Consider the following 19,560-nt stretch of genomic DNA (forward strand, 5'->3'; position numbering starts at 1 on the left):
ATGAGACCGTCTACTGGACTATTATGTTTGAAGATAAATCTCTTTAGATCGAATCGAATCAATGCCTAAGAAAACGACATTCCTTCATTTTACTGGCTTTAGATAAAACACACATTCCAGTCCATAATGTCTAGCCATACAAAATGTCTATCATTAATTTTGTTTTTCATTAATTCTTTGTCACAAAATCCCAACCTATTTTTGTGTTCTTCGTAAGTTGTAATGATTTTACGTTTCAACATTATTCGTTGAGGGATGTACAGGTCATAATTATCAGACCTGAAATAAATTGAATTATCATCTATATGGAGCGTTTTAGCCATACAATAAAAAACGCCTGCATCAATTGTCTGTGCTGTATCAGAGCATATCTCTAGAATGACCGAAATCCGACGAATATCAGATAAGCTCCTGTACAAAATTTACCGTTGAGTATGAGACCATATTCAACAGTCTAGAGCGCATGCGCGAATGCGTGAAATATACTACGCGTACAAAAATAAGCAACGCGATGAGCAGCATATATCATAATACCGTGTTTACACTTAATCGGCATTTGAATCGACTCGTGGTTCTGAACCGGCAATTTGCACCACCAAAGTAGAAGGTTCTGAACCGCGAGCCGGCTTTTTTACTACGTTTAAACAGAAAGCCGATTTTGCATCGGCATTTGTGCGCATTTCATTGACTTTATCATTGTGACGTAATTGTTAGCGCACTGATCCAGCGTTGTCTTTATTATGACGTATATTGTTGGTGTGCGTATCATTTCAGGTTTTGCATCGGCTCGCGGTTCTGAACCAAATGCCGATTAAGTGTAAACACGGTATTTTAACGCTCAATGACGTCATAATGAACTACTTGTGAGTCGCATGTCAATGACCAAAATTAATCCTAACGTGATGTTAAGTGATATGGCTTTAGTCTAGGAGCCAGGGGGCTTTATTCAGAATTTTTGGTGGGGAAGGTTTGACCAGCTTATCCGGGGTAAAATTGTCCGCTGATTCCAAAAATGCCACTCTTATTGACCGTACTCACGCCGTTTTGGTCATTTTGGCCAAATTTTGGCCAAAAATGACCATTTTGACCACTCTTCGGAAAATGGTCCCTTAACAGACTGCTTTTGTAGCCACATGCAATTAAAAGGGTCTATCTTAAGTAAAAATGCACACAGATTCCAGATAAAGTGCTTTCATTTGCCAAATCACAATAGCAGTGGTCATTTTGGCCATAATTTGGCCAAAAATGACAATTTTCATGATTTTTTGGCCAAAATGTGTTACAAATATTGATCAGAGCTACGACTGGATGTTTTTAGAAATCCACATTTATTTTCAAAATGTGCGCTGGATCATAACCATCAACCTCATGTAATTTATTCCGTCAGTTTTGACCTATGAGGGTCATTTGGGGTACTTTATACATAACTGACCCTTTACGAAGTTTTGCATAATAAAGTGCACATATACATGTAGGCAGGAATTTGAGGTCTCATAGCGTGTTTTATCTTCTTCCCAGTATAAAATGTAAATGCGTTCAAAAATCCATCTTGTGTAGAATTTTATGCAGATTCCAAATATGTCAGTCTTATTGACCCTTTTCAATAGCTTATGGTTATTTTGGCCACTTATGGCCCTTAAAATGACCAATGACATCAGATCATTTTACCCCCAAATACTTCGAACGTTACCAGAATCGTTACAAGGGTGTGTTGCGACACCTAACATTGGGGTGTGTAAATCCTTTAAATTGAACATCTCAAAATTATTTTGACCTCATTCCATCAGTTTTGACCTATGAGGGTCATTTTGGGTACTTTAGACATAACTGACCATTCGCACATAGGCAGGAATTTGAGGTCTTCAGTGTGTTTTATCTTCTTCCCTTATAAAATGGTAATACATTTAAATGTCCATCTTGTATAGAATATTGTGCTGATTCTAAATATATCAGTCTTAATGACCCTACTGAACACCTAATGGTCATTTTGGCCACTTATGGCCATAAAAATGACCAATAACATCAGTTCAATTTATCCAAAATACCTCAATGTTACCAGAATCGTTACCAGGATGTGCTGTGACATCGAACATTGGTGTATTAATCCTTTAAAATGAACATTTCAAAAGTATTTTAACCTCATGTAATTTATATCATTAGTTATGACTTTTGACCATTTTGGGTAACTGACCATTCGTGCAATTTTGCATAATAACTGTGCAAATCGGCAGGAATTTGAGGTCTTCAGTGTGCTTTATCTTCCTCCTTTATAAAATGGGAATGATGCATATGTCGTTCTTGTGTAGAATTTCAAGCTGATTCCCATATGTCAGTCTTAATGACCCCATTTAACAGATTATGGTCATTTTGGCCACTTTTTGGCCCCAAATGACCAATACCATCTGTTCAATACTTTAATTTATCCAAAAATACTTTGAATGTTACTATAATCGTTACAAGGGTGTGCTGTGACACCTAACACTGGTGTATTAATCATTTAAATTGAGTGTCCCAAAAAATGTTTTTGACAACCTTGGTCATTTTGGCCAGATTGTCCCCTGCCCAATGTGTATACTAAATTAGCCTATAGTCATGATAGTGAACATAGTGAGGAGACAATTCAGGATTGTGTTGATATTAGCATCAATTATTGTTAAATTGGAAAAGTTTGAAAGCTTTGGGGTGAAAATCAATGCAATGATTCCATATAAATCAGTGTTATTGGCCCAACTATTGGACTTTGTGGTAATTTTGATCACCTTTCCTCAATAATTTCTCGTGACCACACATTATTTGATTTAAAATAGCTCAAATGTTGCTTAATATTATTTTCAGCTTGAGCTACTACACCAATAATCAAGAGTTTAATGAATGTGATAAAAAACCTTTACATCAAGTACACATAAGGTTGTTTGACCATTCACTTTGGTCATTTTCATGATTTTAGGCACATTAACCATTTTGTAATTCATGGAAACGAATTCAAGAATGATGTTAGATAAGACATATTACAAAAACTTTCTGCACCAGATTAATACAATGATTTAGAATATATCAGTCTTAATGACTACTTAGTGGTCATTTTGGTCCCTACAATTAGCAATGACAATTACATGTATCAAAAGTATTTCAATATTCTTGCTCTATATTTTTGTAAGATTTGTTGTATCAATCATTTTCAATGACAAATTATTTAATTCAATATGATATTACTAATAGTACATAATCAAAATGTGACCACTTTGACCGTTTATCCAATGTGTGAATTTTGAAATAAACATGACTTAGAAGCAATTGTAGGTCTATGAACATGATGAAATGCGTAATCCCTTTTCATGGGAAATATTAAAGGCTCACCTTGAGTAAAAATTGTGCCAAATATCATGTGACTGTCTAATGTGGCCCCTTTGATCACTGTATGTTCCTAAATAGCCAGAATTATTTTCCTTCTTTAAAGTCAAATTGTACTGAGAATCATTACAAAGCAAAATAGGTCACAGTGAAGTTCACAAATAGTTTTGACTATCATTCATTATTGCAATCTTTGTTTTTTCTTGTACAGTGATTCACAAAGCTCACATTGGCATGATTCATTGGTGAGCAGCAAACTTACCCTTAATTCTTTTGAAGACGTACTGGGTAATAAAATACATTCTCTATATAAAATTATTCTCTGTGCCGAATTTTGGTCACTCTTTAACAATTTAGGGCAAGTTTTCCACTTTCAACTTTACCAATCATGTCAATGTGAGGTTTGTGAAACATTACACAAAATGGCAAAGGTAATAAAAATGCACCATGGTTAAATCTATTCGTGAAATCCACTTTGACCAATAGCTTTGTAATGACGCACCTTTGAGTTCAGGATTAGTGCCTTCCTCTAGAATACAGTTATCTGTATAATTTTAAATAAAAGAGGAGGGAATGATGTTATGGCTACTCAATGACCACACAATGACCAAATGGTGAGGTATTTGGCACAATTTTTTTTTTACTCAAGGTGAGCTTTTAATATTTCCAATCGAAAGGGATTGAACGCATTTCCACAATTGCTCCTGTCATGTTTATTTACAAAAGTCATACATGCGATAGATAGTCAAAATGGCCAAATTGGTTTCAAAATTTTGATAATGTGCTATTAGTCATATCATATTGAAATCAATATAAATACATCTTATTAACAATACGGAGCGACGTACAACATTTGAATCCTCTTTGATACATGCAAATGTGATTGGTCATTGTCGGGACCAAAAGCGACCAAAATGACCACTAGCTCATTTAAGTCTAATATATTTGGAATCATTAATCTAGAAAAGTGTCTTAAAATAACATGTAAATGATGCTAAAGTGTCTCATTCCTGAATTTACTGTCCCATATATGTGAGGTTTCCATAAACATTTACTGTGTGGTCAAGGTGGCTAAAATCATGTAAATGACCACAGTGCCATGGTCAAACAACCTTATGTATGCACGATGTAAAGGATTTTATCACAATTATCGACACTCTTCACCGATTATTGGTAGCTCATGCTGATAATGATACTGACCAGCATTTGAGCCCTTTTTGACTCATCAAAGCATGCTAGGTCTCTCTCTTAGCTAATCTCTCCACTAATTGGAGATTCCTAGGGTCCATGGTCACTGGTCAATATGAAGGGAAACGTGGTCAAAATGACCACAGGGTCTAATAGTTATGGTGTGTGTGGAATAATTTCATTGATTTCTACCAAGAAGCTTTCAAACTTCCCCATTTAACAATAATTGATGCTAATATTAACGCAATCCAAAATTTCTCCTCACCATGTTCGATATCACCTGAATTAACATACACAATGAGCAGGGCTGGCCGGGGGGTCAAGGTGGCCAAAATGAACAAGGTAGTCAACTTTGGGGATGCTCAATTTTAAGGATTCATTCACCAGTGTTGGGTATTACAGCACACCCTTGTTAAGATTCTGTTAACTTTCGAAGTATTTCTGGATAAATTGAACTGATGTTATTGGCCATTCTAAGGGCCATAAGTGGCCAAAATAACCTAAAGCTGTTAAATAGGGTCATTAAGACTGATATATTTGGAATCAGCATCACATTTTACATAAGATGAACTTTTGAATGCATTTCCATTTTATATGGGAAGAAGATAAAACACGCTGAAGACCTGAAATTCCTGTCTATGTGCAGTTTATTATATGCAAAACTGCGTGAATGGTCAGTTGTGGCTAAAGTACGCCAAGTAACCCTCATAGGTCAAAACTGATGGAATAAATTGCATGAGGTCAAAATACTTTTGAGATGTTCAATTTCAAGGATTAATACACCAATGTTAGGTGTCACAGTATGCCCTTGTAACGATTCTGGTAACATTCAAAGTATTTTTGGATAAATTGAACTGATGTCATTGGTCATTTTAAGGGTCATAAGTGGCCAAAATGACCTTAAACTGTTAAATAGGGTCATTTAGACTGATATATTTGGAATCAGCATAAAATTTTACACATGAAGGACATTTAAATGCATTCTCATTTTATAAGGGAAGAAGAAAAAACATGCTGAAGACCTCAATTTCCTGCCTATTTGAACAGTTAATAATGCAAATTGCGCGAATGGTCAGTTACGTCTAAAGTACCCAAAATGACCCTCATAGGTCAAAACTGACGGAATAAATTACATGAGGTTGATGGTTATGATCCAGCGCACATTTTGAAAATAAATGTGGATTTCTAAAAACATCCAGTCGAAGCTCTGATCAATATTTGTAACACATTTCGGCCCCAAAATCATGAAAATTGTCATTTTTTGCCAAATTATGGCCAAAATGACCTCTGCTATTGTGATTTGGCAAATGAAAGCACTTTATCTGGAATCTGTGTGCATTTTTACTTAAGATAGACCCTTTTAATTGCATGTGGCTACAAAAGCAGTCTGTTAAGGGACCATTTTCCGAAGAGTGGTCAAAATGGTCATTTTTGGCCAAAATTTGGCCAAAATGACCAAAACGGCGTGAGTACGGTCAATAAGAGTGGCATTTTTGGGATCAGCGGACAATTTTACCCCGGATAAGCTTGTCAAACCTTCCCCACCAAAAATTCTGAATAAAGCCCCCTGGCTCATAGACTACTTGTTAAATCGAATTTCTCCCTTTTTTTTGGGGGGGTGTATAATGACAATAATATTGGATGGCTTTATTTCATGAAATACTAGCAATATTCCATTCGTTAGTTCCTATATTCCACTCGTTTGCATGTGATTCGTCGAATATTATCCCATACTCTTGGAATATTTCTTGCATACCGTTCTGAGCCATCCAATATAAAATAAATAATTATAAGATTCCAGTCTAAAACAATTTGCAAAATTGACTTTTCCAATAGTATACAAATATATCAGGCTTTGAGAAAGTATAGTGGGAATTATTTATCCGAGGTTGGACTGGCTATCAATATTTTTCCCCGAGGGGCCAGTCAAACCAAAGATGAATAATTCCCACTATGCTTTCGAAAGAAACGCCTGTATTTGTTGTATATCCCTCTTTAACTGGTAGACCTGCTGATTTGCAACGAATCTAGACCAAATGTTCTATCAGAACTAGTCCTTACCAGTCTTAGCCCTGTCGAGCTAATGATAGCAAATCCGTGGGTAGGCTCCGCGCGCGACTGCAAATGGGAGTTGTGCTGCGCTGCGCCTCTGCAGTTGCACTCAGTCTCAAGACAATTTGGTGAGCGAGCAGGCTTCCCTATTTTTAAAGGTCTAGTCCACCTCAGAAAAATGTTGATTTGAATCAGTAGAGAAAAATCAGATAAGCACAATGCTGAAAATTTCATTAAAATCGGATGTAAAATAAGAAAGTTATGGCATTTCAAAGTTTTGCTTATTTTTAACAAAATATTATATGAACGAGCCAGTTACATCCAAATGAGAGAGTCGATGATGTCACTCACTCACTATTTCTTTTGTTTTTTATTGTTTGAATCATACAATATTTCAATTTTTATGAATTTGACGAATAGGACCTCCTTGCCTGAAGCACAAAATGTTGAAATAATGGAATTCCACGTGTTCAGGGAGGAATGAAACTTTATTCACATGACAATGACGAGAAAATAAAAATATTTCAGATTTCATATAATAAAATACAAGAGAAATAGTGAGTGATGTCATCAGTTCCTCATTTGCATACCGACCGAGATGTGCATATAACTATTTTGTGAAATGAAACAAAACTTTAAATGCCATAACTTTCTTATTTTACACCCGATTTTGATGAAATTTTCGGTGTTATGCTTGTTGAATTTTTCTCTTTTTATTCAAATCAAGTTTTTGTTGGGATGGACTCGTCCTATAAAGGAATGGTCCGGGCTGAAAATATTTACATCTCAATAAAAAAGTAAAATTGATAGAGCAAAATGTTTGATAAAATTTTAGAATATGACACTTTACCATGTGGTATCATATAAACCTCCACTTTTATTACCGATTGAGCCCTTGGTCTATCCAGGTCGGTTGTCCTCGTAGTAGGAAATATAATAGCAGGTTGGCCAGTTTTCCCGTTAAAACTCGTGCAAAGACCATCGTTAAATACCTTATTCATATGTCTTCATTCATTATTGAATGGTCCCCACTAGTTAGTCTTTTGCTTTCTACCCAAAAAATGATATTTTGAATTACTAGTAATAAAGCTGTTTGTTCAAATTATAGTATTTCTCACGATGTATTAAAGACAGGTTACATTAACCAGTTTATCAATGACAGATTATATATAGGCCTATACTTGGAATTTAGTTTTTATCATTTGTCTTCTTGTTGTTATTGAGCCTTACAAGAGTCCGATAAAAACAATTGAAAGTACCATGACAAGCATGCAGTAAGCAGTTCTGTTACGAAATAATAGATCCTGAAGGACTAGTATTGGATTTGGAGGATGAACGGATGATTTGGACAGACACCATACTTGAGAAGATTGAAAGTGCAAACCTCGATGGATCATCGAGGAATACTATCATTCTCACCGGCCTTTACCTGCCATGGAGTATCACACTCTCCTACAAGAGAAAGTAAGAAATTGGCTGATACTATTTATTCGGGTAATATAGGAGCGCCTTGAGCACCTAACAAGGTGGATATGTGCGCAATATAAATACCCTATATTATTATTATTATTATTCAAACTCTGCAGGGCCGCGAAACCGGGAAGGGGGGGGGGGTCTGCGGAGGCTGGAGCCCCTATAATATTATTTTCCATTTTTCTAGTTAAATCGTCAGGGATCAGTTGTAACTCGTCAGGGAGGGGGGCAGTCTGCCCCCCCCGTAGGTACGCTAGTGAAGACAACTGTCAAGAGTTTCCAAGACATCTGAATATGACCAGAGTGGAATATTTCGAAGATTTCCGGCTGTTATATGACTACCATGATGAATAGCTGTAGTTTGATAATCGGCCTCTGACACGTCTCAACAACTTGTCCGAAGCCTTTGGGAATTTTTGCACTGCTTGAAGACGCAAACAATAGGCCTTGTCTTTGAGCTTTATTAACGGCCTAAAATACATAACATCACGTTCAAAACAAATGGACTCACAACGTTTCTATCAAACATGACGTCATGGTCTTGAAGCCGGTGACAAGGCAGGTAAATCCTATTTTCGTAACCCAATAATCACGATAATTGGAGCTATTCTTAGAAAAAACACACAAAGCCGCTGAGTTTAGTAGTTTATAAGCTTTCAAATAATATATAATTTACTTCAATAACTTCATACATCTACTTGATTTGCTAGTTCAGCCCTCTGGACTGCCATCCTCGAAAAGAACTCCCCAGAATTTTAAAAGTGCGAGCGCGTCCTCTCCCGTTCAGGCTTACAACCCATGATCACCGCGCAATTAGCGTCCATCTTCCTTTTTTGCTTTCGGCAAGCCATCTGTCAAGACGTGCTCAGATAAGTCTCCTAAAGCTCAAACCTAGCTAGCACCGGGTTTTGTCTGCTGACGTGGCAGCACGCCTTCACCCCCTTCGACGGTTGTTGTTCTTCTCGTGCAAAATGCGGTGGGTTTTTGGTGCTCTTCTTTATTTGAATTTAAATTTAAGACAGCTTTTTGAACTACGTTGTCGACGGTGTTTTTATTTCTTTCGCAGGTTGGGATGTTCGACTCTGTTCCTTTCCTTGTTTTTCGGAATTGATTTATTAAGAATTTCAATTGATTATTGATTGATTAATTTTTCAATTCCTTTTTCCTTCCTGTTCTGAATTATTTTCTCTTGGTTAAAATTTTATTCACAGGCGGTAATTTCTTCTACGAAGCTATTGTCTCTTCTGGGATTGTTTAATTGAGTTTCTGAATTATAATATTGATTGATTGGTTATTCAATCCCCTTTTTCCCTTCCTGTTTGAAAAAAATGTTTCCTAAATGTTTTTTTTTTCACAGGTGGGGTCTTCTTTTATTCCTGTTAGGAACTCTTGACCTGTTTCCGGAATTGTTATTTCTTCTTTCATTTCCCTCTTCCTTCCTAGTCTGATTTTTTTTTCTTTTAGAAATTTTACTTCAACAGGCGGGCTCTACGATTCTTTCTCTTAGGAATTACTGTGTCGTTCTTCATCTTGGAATCGTTACTAGATTCAATTCTTCCTTCCTCCTGTTCTGAAATTTTCTATCCTTTTCACAGGCGAAGGTTACGATATTTCCTCTTAGAAATTATCGTAAATTTCTTTTTTTCTGGAATTGTTCGCTTTCTCAAATTATTTTTTCCTTCCTGCTCTGAAATTTTCTTCTCCGCAGGTGGAAACTTCGTTCCCTTCTTTAGCTTGTATTCATTTACTGAATTCTTGCTTTCGATCTCTTTCCTTCTGGCGTGTTAAAATTCTTTTTTATTCGCCTCTTTTGATTGTTTAAAAAAAGGGAACCTTTCGACTTTCCTTCTCCTACTTTCTTACAGGTAGATACCTAGACTGTTCTGCTGTTCTTAGGTTCTTTCTTCCGTCTTACTCTTCCTTTTTTTAATTATTTTGTTTCCTCAAACAATTTTCTTATAGGAGGAGGGAAAGACCAGGCCGGGTCTCTCCTTTTTTGCTCTCAGCAGGGTTTTTCTCTTAGCTTACGCTAATTCTGTTTTTTTTTCCCTAAGCGAGGTCTTTCGATAAAAAAAAATCTTTCCACACCTCTCCCCTTTAGGAGACTGTTTTCTCTCTATGTGATTCGTTCTTAGAGGTCTCCAGCAGTGTAGGTGGTGACAGGAAATTTCTCTCCCCCCCCCCGGAAAAAAATCTCGTTTTCTAGTTTTTTTCAGGTTAGAGAGAGTTGCGTGATGAGTGGGGCTAACACAGCCCTGGAGGACCTTGTGCCCGCCGCGGGGATCGTCCCGATTCCCAGTTTACAGACTTTGGCCGCTTCCCCCGGCGGCGGTGAGTATGAGGTTGCGTCAATCAGCATTCCGAATTTGCGGTCGGATGCTAAGGGTAGGAAGGCCGAAGTGATAGCCAATGCTTCCATGCCTAAACCAGGTTCTGCCGCCGCAGTACCCAAAGGGCTGTGCGACCCACCGGCTACCGGGTCACCAGAAGTCCGGGGAGAGAGTGCGGTACTCTCCTCCCAGCACAGGTCAGGCTCTCTGTCGAGTAAGTTGTCCCTCGTTGATAGCATCGGCAGAGACTGCACAGCCCCTAACCGCGAGAGGCGTGACACATCAGACTGTGACCACAATCTGACCCCGTCAGATTCGTTTCCTTGTTGGCGGCCGCCCTGCCAGGGGCGGAAAATCGTAAGAGATCACCCACGCCTCTTGTGCCTTCTTCTACTTCGGCCACGCCGGCGGAGCCCGCAAAAAAGAAGAAGCGGTCAAAGGAGAAGTCGGCCAGCCCCGCTGCCAAGGGCGTTCCTCCTTCAGACCCTTGTGTCGGTGGTCAGATTTCGCAGCTATTCTTGCTGCTACAATCTGCTTTCGAGCAGTTTCACCCCACCCTCGACGTCTACTCACCCCACTGGTGTCCCCGAGCACCAAGCGGATGAGTAGGCAGTAACCACCAGACACCCGGGGAATCCTCCGGGCACCTCCGCCACTTTCAGCACAAGCTGACTTGGCGGACATTGCTTGTCCGTACGGACAACAGGTCTGTGGCAGCATACATAAACAAGGAATGGGGCACTCGGTCGTATTCTCTCGACGCGTTGGCCGCGGATCTCTGGAGGTCGTGCAGCGGAGATTGTCCCGATCGTCTCGTAAATACCGGGCAGGGACAACCTCATAGCCGACTTCGTCTCTCAGGGGCGTTGCCTCCCCTTCGAGTGGGCACTCAATCCCGAGATCTTCAGGTTGATTCTCCACCGCTGGAGGCCGTTGGACATCGACCTATTCGCAACAGCGCTGAACCGGAAGCTTCCAGTCATCTGTTCTCGAGTAAATTAGACGCAAGCGTCACATCTCGCTGCTTTCTCAATGAACTGGGGGCATCAGAGGTGCTATGCCTTCCCGCCTTTCTCTCTGATCCACAGGTTCTCCGGAAGGTGTAGACGGACGGGGCGTGGGTACTTCTCGTAGCACCCACCTGGCCGGGAAGGACGTGGTTCCCGCAGCTACTGGAAATATTAGCGGGGGATCCTTTCACTCTACCTCCGACAAGGCAGTTAGTTTCTCAACCCCTCTCGGGATCAGGCATCCGCGGCCGGAGTCACTACACTTGATTGCGTGGAAACATTCGGGAGGATGCCCGGGCCCTAGGTCTGTCTTAGGGGCAGCCAAGTTTGTTTTGGAATGCAGGCATGCTTCCACGCTGGACTTATACAACTCCAGACTTGGCATTTTTTCGGAGCGGTGCAGTCAACGCTCACTCGATCCACGTTCTGCTTCGATTGCATCGATTGCAGATTTTCTTGTTGGCCTTTTTGATAAAGGCAAAGTGATCGCAACTATCAGGGGTTATCAGTCCGTGATTGCGGCGACGCACCGCGGTTTCCCGGACGGCTCTTCAGTATCTAACTCGTCAGTCATTACGAGTTTATTAAAGTCTTTTTTCTTGAAGCGTCCGTCAGTCAAATCCTTAGCCCCGTCGTTGAGTTTGTCTGCAGTTCTTAGGGCCCTTGCGAAACCGCCTTTGAGCCCCTAGCACAGGCTTCTCTCCATAACTTAGCTATTAAAACGGCGTTTTAAATGGCTATCGCTTCGGGTCAAAGACGAAATTCTCTCCATGCCCTGTGTCTTTCGCCGGGACACATTCGCTGGGAGAGACGGGGTGTTAGGTTAATTCCGACCCCTCCTTCATCGCAAAGAATCAAACCATGTCATCTGGTACAGTTGAAATCTTTCTGGCTCCTCTGTCTAGTTTTTCGTCTATTTCAGAGGATAGATTGTGGTGCCCTGTGAGGGCGTTAAAGTGGTATTTGGATCGCAGAAAGACGTCCAGGAGTACAGATAAATTATTTGTAATTTCGCGTGAACCCTTTTCAGCCGCGTCCCGCGACACCATCCCAAGATGGATTGTTGAGGCCATCAACTCAGCGGGCGCTGGTGCGTTGTTGTCGGATCCAACCAGACCTAGGGCTCATGATACTAGGTATTCGTCATGGGCCCTTTTTCAGGGCATTCCTCTTGAGGACATCTTGAAAGCCGCCTTTTGGTGCTCTGGTAACTCCTTCACTTCGTTCTACTTGAAGGACATTCCGTCCAGCGAGGTGACGAGATTTGCTGCTTCGGCGCTTAAAGCAGCTGCGTTTTTCAATATTCTTAAGCTTACAATTGAAAACATGCCACCCTACGGTTTGAGTCCGTTTTGGTCTAGCAAATCGAGTAGATGTATGGAGTTATTGAAGTAAATTATGAAAATACCCGATTTTCTTATTTACGAGATAACTCATACATCTACTTGATAACCTCCCACCAACCTTCCGCCTTGTGTAGCAACATGTTTCAATATATGGGCTTGCAAAAGTTGAGGAAGATGGACGCTAATTGTGCGGTGATCATGGGTAGTAAGGGTTACACGGGCCTAATTACTAGTGGCAGGCCATAGATACTTTCGAGCCAACCCACTGCTATTTTTTTTATTTTGATATGACTGATTGACAAAGTGTATGCATATGACTGTCCATCTAACACTGATTCAATTTTTGGTAATTACTGAACTTCCTTTTCCCAAATTGGGAAGAAATATCACCAATTTTGGACTATATTTTGACTGGCGGTAGGATTAGGGCTATTTTGCTATTTGAGGTGATGAATCTGCTCCCCCCCGAAGGTGTCTTCAAACACGCCAATTTATTTTTAAAATGAGCCGGTCGAGAGACCCTTTTTCTGGTCAGATATGGATTGCCAGATATATATCCTATCCACTGGTAGTAAACATTCGACCCCCGAATTTCATCCTTACTTTTTATGAAATTTTTAAAGTGTCAATTTAACACATGAGTCTATGGGGAATGAATTAGGCCTGTGAAACCTGTACCTTGACCATAGCCTATTGGTACATGGGGAATTCCCTGGTGGATGAAATACCTGCCCTAACTCTTCAGTAGCAGATTGCTATCACTAGTATACATGTTTCAATCATCAAGAGGTCAAAAAATTGAACTTCATGGCTATATACAAGGCTACATAGGGGGTATAACAGGTAACAAATTGTGATTAGTAACTCTGTCTGTGTTTATTGTGTACCTAGGCTAGGCTGTGTAGGCTGTGCGTGTGTTTGTCTCTGCCTGGGTTGCATGTTGTCGTGTGTTTTCGTATACCGACGAGCGCTGCTGTAAATCGTGTACCCATCACAAGATAGAGTACACATTAGATAGGCCTTGCATCAATTGCACTTGTGAAATTGGTTAATGGGGAAGTGAATCAGAAGAGAAACTTTAGAATTTCGCTGACGAGAGGTGGATCCAAGAGGGGGGGGGGGGGGTAGAGAAAAGCATAGTTACTATGTGGGGTGGGGGGCGCTGAGAATGAGTGCTACTGCTATCTTGTTCAACTTTTACTGACTTCTAGCCAGACTAGCCCCCCATCCATTTAGAATACAAGCGATCTAACCCCCTCTCTCCCTGTCTCTCTCTCTTACACCCTGGCTTGGGCCCTTGTCATAGGAAGATGTGAATGTATAGTATGTTGATTCTCATTTCTTTTTATTGTTATCTAATTTAACTCATGTGAATCTGGTATTTATATTGTGGGCAGATCTTGATTTACAAAGTGTATGCATATGATTGTCCATCTAACACTGATTCAATTTTTGGTAATTACTGAACTTCCTTTTCCCAAATTGGGAAGAAATATCACCAATTTTGGACTATATTTTGACTGGCGGAAGGATTAGGGCTAGTTTGCTATTTGAGGTGATGAATCTGCTCCCCCCGAAGGTGTCTTCAAACACGCCAATTTATTTTTAAAATGAGCCGGTCGAGAGACCCTTTTCTGGTCAGATATGGATTGCCAGATATATATCCTATCCACTGGTAGTAAACATTCGACCCCGAATTTCATCCTTATTTTTTATGAATTTTTTAAAGTGCCAATTTAACACATGAGTCTATAGGGAATAAATTAGGCCTGTGAAACCTAAGCCTAAACTGGGGAGTCCTTTTCGAGTATGGCAGTCCAGATGGCTGAACTAGCAAATCAAGTAGATGTATGAGTTATCTCGTAAATAAGAAAATCAGGTAAGTATTTTCATATTCTATTTAATTATATCATTTATCAATTTAAATTTTTGGTTCAGTGTGGAACACTGATTATTTTGACCTATTGCCCTTTTAGACTTTGTCGCTACTACTGCGTCTAGTTGCTTTCTGATTTGTTTTTTTCAAATTTCTAAATATAAAAAAACTATCTAATCATTTGATGGAATATGAAAATGAAAAAAAATTTCCATCCATAATTGATTGTTTGAAATAGACATGAAATGAAATACTCCGAAAATTTGCCTTGCCCAATTGTACGTGGGCCCAGCAGCCGCTGTGCAGCGCCAGATCGACGAGGCTCTATCTCTTTAATCTTTGAACGCCAAACAGGGTAGCAGCAACTCCCATCTTTTAACGTCTTTTGGTCTGTCGCGGCCGGGGTTTGAACCCCCGACCTCCCGGTTGTGAGACGGACGCTCTACCAACTGGGCCAACACACCGGTCATCTTTTACTAACTGATTTTTGACATTGCATTCCCGGCTGGTATGCAATATCAAAATTAGAAAAACCCTGCAAATAACCCACCAATAAGCTCATTTGACAAATTTATCTTTTGGTACCCCCTTGAATATTTTTGTTCGATGAAATACATCGTCCTTTATTGAACGGTATTCAATACCGCGTAACAAAGGTAGATGTATTCCATCGAAATTTGGATTATCGGATGTAAAAAGGGGGAATATTCCCTGATTAGTGTAGCTTTTATTCAGTATCATATGAAAATCACTAGTGAAACAGCCAAAGCTTTAAACAAATACTTTACGTATCACATATGCGTGTTAGATTTTTACCAAATGAGTATTAACGTTAACGTTACCAACAAGAACCAAGCATTACTAAGAGCAGAGAGAGAAGATTACGAATGGGGAAAAGATCGTCAGGAAATTACAAAATCATTTTGAATATCAGTGTTACACAATTTTATGATGTTTTACATTTTCCAGGGGCGGATCCAGCTTTCGCAAATGGAGGGAGGGGGGGGGGGGGTAATCACCCATGTTTCCCCTATCGGCCGCTCAAACTTGATTTGTGTTTGTTTCTTTGAAGCGGGTTGTCATAACAGTCACTTTTGAAGATTTATTCTTATAAAATGTAAATAACTGATAATCTCATATAAGCCCTTATTGAATAGTGCGAGCACGCAGCGCGAACTATTTTCTTTGCGAAAATTTCATGGATTTTGTCCTGAATAAATACTGCGATCGCGAATTTCGAGCAAAAGTTTTTAATGCACGTTCAAGCCTAAATGAAAATGGACCTGCTTGCTTTTACCCATGAAAACCATACACATTTTGACAATTAAATATTTCAAGATTAACATTTTGGTATTCTGTTTTAATTTGGCATTCTAAGCATTTTTTGTAATCATGAATAAGATAGGTATAAACTAATCAATTCATACGAGCGCAATTTGTGCACTATTTCACCCACTCTGTAGAACAAAATTGTAAAGTGGATATGGATTGCACTTAACAAATAAATCGAGAGCGAAGCGCAAGCTGATTTTTAGAATTATTATGTAGACCTAGCACGGGGGCATTGAATGAAAGGACATTTGTCATCATATGAAAATGATGACTATCATCCTATTCCCTCTTCTAACTTTCTAAGCGGGAGATTAAACTAGTCGATATTTCATTCTGAAAAGTGGACAATTTCATTACTAGGAATTCATGAAACTTATCTTCTTCATGAAACCTTTATAAAATTTGTTAAAGGCCTGAAAACTGGATATTTGAACAATTTTTTTTTCCATTAAATATTGTTTTACGGCTAACTTGAGCGCATATGGTAATCCTATGAACAGCTGCTTTGGGAACCAACAGAATGCAGTGCCACTGCGAGTAGGCCTATGGCGATACAATTGGACCGGCCGTTAAGAAGTCGTAAATTAAACATGGGCATAATGCCTCATTCGTAGTTTTCTTTCTGTTTTTCAGCGTTTCTCTCATGTTAAAAAATGACACCTTATTTTGATTGCCGAAAAATAGGGGACCGGGCCGGCTCCCCCCTCCTCCCTTGGATCCGCGCCTGATTTTTACTTCAAATAATTTATTTCTTTATTTGATTCTAGGATGCTGTATTGGACTGAGCACGGGGATGGGGTGTACATTGGGGCAAAAATTGAAATGGCCACCAAGTATGGTTTTAATCGTCGCGTACTTGTATCAACTAACATCTTGCAACCAAACGGCCTGGCACTAGATAGTCAAGGTAACAATATCTTTAAAATGGTTGTCAAATTTCATTCATATCATCGATTAGAATCCAGGGGTGGTATTCTGTAACTCTGTCATAACTTTTGTCATAAATTTTGTCATTTCTCTCCGAGATATGACACCGCTATGATTGTCACAAATCGGTATTCTGAACATTGTCTTTTCCCTGTCATATCTTTCAAAGTTCCCACCCATCTTTTCGGAAGCGAGCCAATCAAAATCATCGTTAGTTCCCAGTTGGAGCCCTTCTAGCCAATAGGAAAGCCCCGTGGCAGGTAGGGCGTATTCCCAAAACAGTTGCTGGCATCGCGTAACATCACGAAAACAGAGAAAAAAAGGAGGAATAAATATGTAGGGCCTAACTATTTGTAGCATGAAAAAATAATTTTGAAAATTGTAATGGAAGATGAGTGAAAATAATACCACAATCTAATCTAAATAATATAATTGCCTTTGCTTGACATTCAGTCAGCAGGGTATCGGGATATTTGGTACTAAAAGATATGACAAAATTCATGACTGCTACCCCCTGTCATAACTTTTGTCATATCTTTTGCTTTTATAAAAGGATTGCGCGCATTTAAAGCCGCGTATTTTTGCTGCGCGCTAAAGAGAAGAGACAAAATGTATGAAAATTTTTGTGACAAAAGTTATGACATCCACCAGAATACCGATTTTTGTCATATCTGTGAGATAAGATAAAATATGGAGAAAAAACAATGTTCAGAATACCGCCCCAGGACGTTATTTTGCCGTATTTTTTAGAAATGTATATTATTACACTGTCAGAAACTGCCTTTCTCGCTCTCACTACCTCCCCTCTTCGCACTTCAACTCGTATATTTTTTTCATAAAGTGAGTGTGTATATTGAAAATATAGGTTGAGAATTATTTCTACATGAAAGGAAGATATGATTCCTAATTATTATTGGTTACCAATATAATTGTATATTTCCATATGATATTTTCCTGCTGTCATTATTTCGGCCCGCAATATTGTGAAAAGGCCATGATTACTATATATCATACATAAATTTTGAAAGTAAATGGTTCTATCGCATGAACCGTGAACATGATATTCTCATCACACATCACTGATCAGTTTACACAAGTGTTAGGTCACGTGGTCAATGTCAAATTTCTTTTAAGGGTCAATGAACTTGTATGAATGGTGTCTTTTGCGAATAGTTGTTTTAAAAGTCAGCACTGCTGCTATATTAAATCGTGTAATGCAGGTGGGACTGTCAGAGGCGTTCAACTTAGTATAGATATAGTGATTTTTTTTAGTATGCCTACCACGTATCCCGTTAAGAATTAGAAAGGGATCCAGGACTTTAAATTTTTACTGTCAGAGATAGCTCTTCTTGTTCGGTCACCACGGATGTTAATAAAGAATAAACTAATGGTGTATTGTTATAAAGCGCACCCATTGTCCAAAGAACGTACATGGTGCTAGCCCCCCAAAAGTTATCTTTCATAGGGCCTATTCATCAAACAAACATTTTTTTTTAATAAACTCTTGCTTACACGATACTAAAGAGTAAGCATCGTCGTCACCTTGTTATAGAATCCATATATTAAGCTTCTTTCGTGATTCTTCTTGTGCCATTTTTTTTCAGCTTGTCTGTGATTCTGAGCATTATACATGTACATGTAGTTGCAAATCACGAAATCCAAATTTTGTTCGTAAGTAGCCGAAAGAAGACTCCTTTAAAAACATCACTTTCCGCCTAAGTATTCCTTAGAATCCATATATTAAGCTTCTTTCGTGATTTTTCTTGTGCCTTTTTTTCCAGCATGTCTGTGATTCTGAGCATTATACATGTAGTTGCATATCATGAAATTCAAATGTTATTCGTAGGTAGCCGAAAGAAAACTCCTTTAAAAAGATCACTTTCCGCCTAGATATTACTGTCCTCGTTATCTACCCCGGCTCATCTTTATCAACATCATCATTACATTTTAAAAGTCACAAGGAAGAATTCTCTTTCACCTATTACAGAACAGCGCCTATACTGGACGGAAGGATTTTACGACGTCATAGAATCAATAGATCTCGACACCTTAGAACGTCAGGTGCATGTTTATGCAGAATCCAGGGATACATTTGTTTTGGGGATATCTCTCTACTTCGATTCAATCTATTTTACTGAATGGGGGTCCTCGATGCTATATGAAGCTGATCTTGGGGAGGAAGAAATACGGAACGTGAGCGTTTCTGCATTTCCTGTTCATGTGAAAATCTATGCAAGTGAGTAGGAAAATTTTTGTGCAAGAGGGTGGATGTGAGTGTGTGTGTGTTGGTGTGTGTGGGTGGGTGTAGGCATTAGTGTGGGTAAAAGGTCTATGGTGCTATACTGCGCGGGCTGCGCGTTTCCGTTTTACAACCTGGCGAAGGCAATCTCCGCAATACTAGCTAAAAAGCGACTAGTGAAGAGTCTAGTCTAAGCTATCTGCAGAACATGTGCAAAATGCATGTTCAACACGAATGTTTGCCTTCGCCAAATTGCTGGTAAGGAAATATGATGGGGTAGGATGGGAAATAGACCTTTGTTTATTTTTACATGAAAGAAAAGCAATCAGAGTATTATATATAAGCGAAATATCATAACCATTATAAAATAAATTATGAGAAAATGGAGATATCCGCTAAAAGTAGTGCTTATCAGGAAAAACACCTGATAACCATG

This window comes from Lytechinus variegatus, chromosome 11 (assembly GCF_018143015.1).
Source record: "Lytechinus variegatus isolate NC3 chromosome 11, Lvar_3.0, whole genome shotgun sequence".
Lineage (NCBI taxonomy): Eukaryota > Metazoa > Echinodermata > Echinoidea > Temnopleuroida > Toxopneustidae > Lytechinus > Lytechinus variegatus.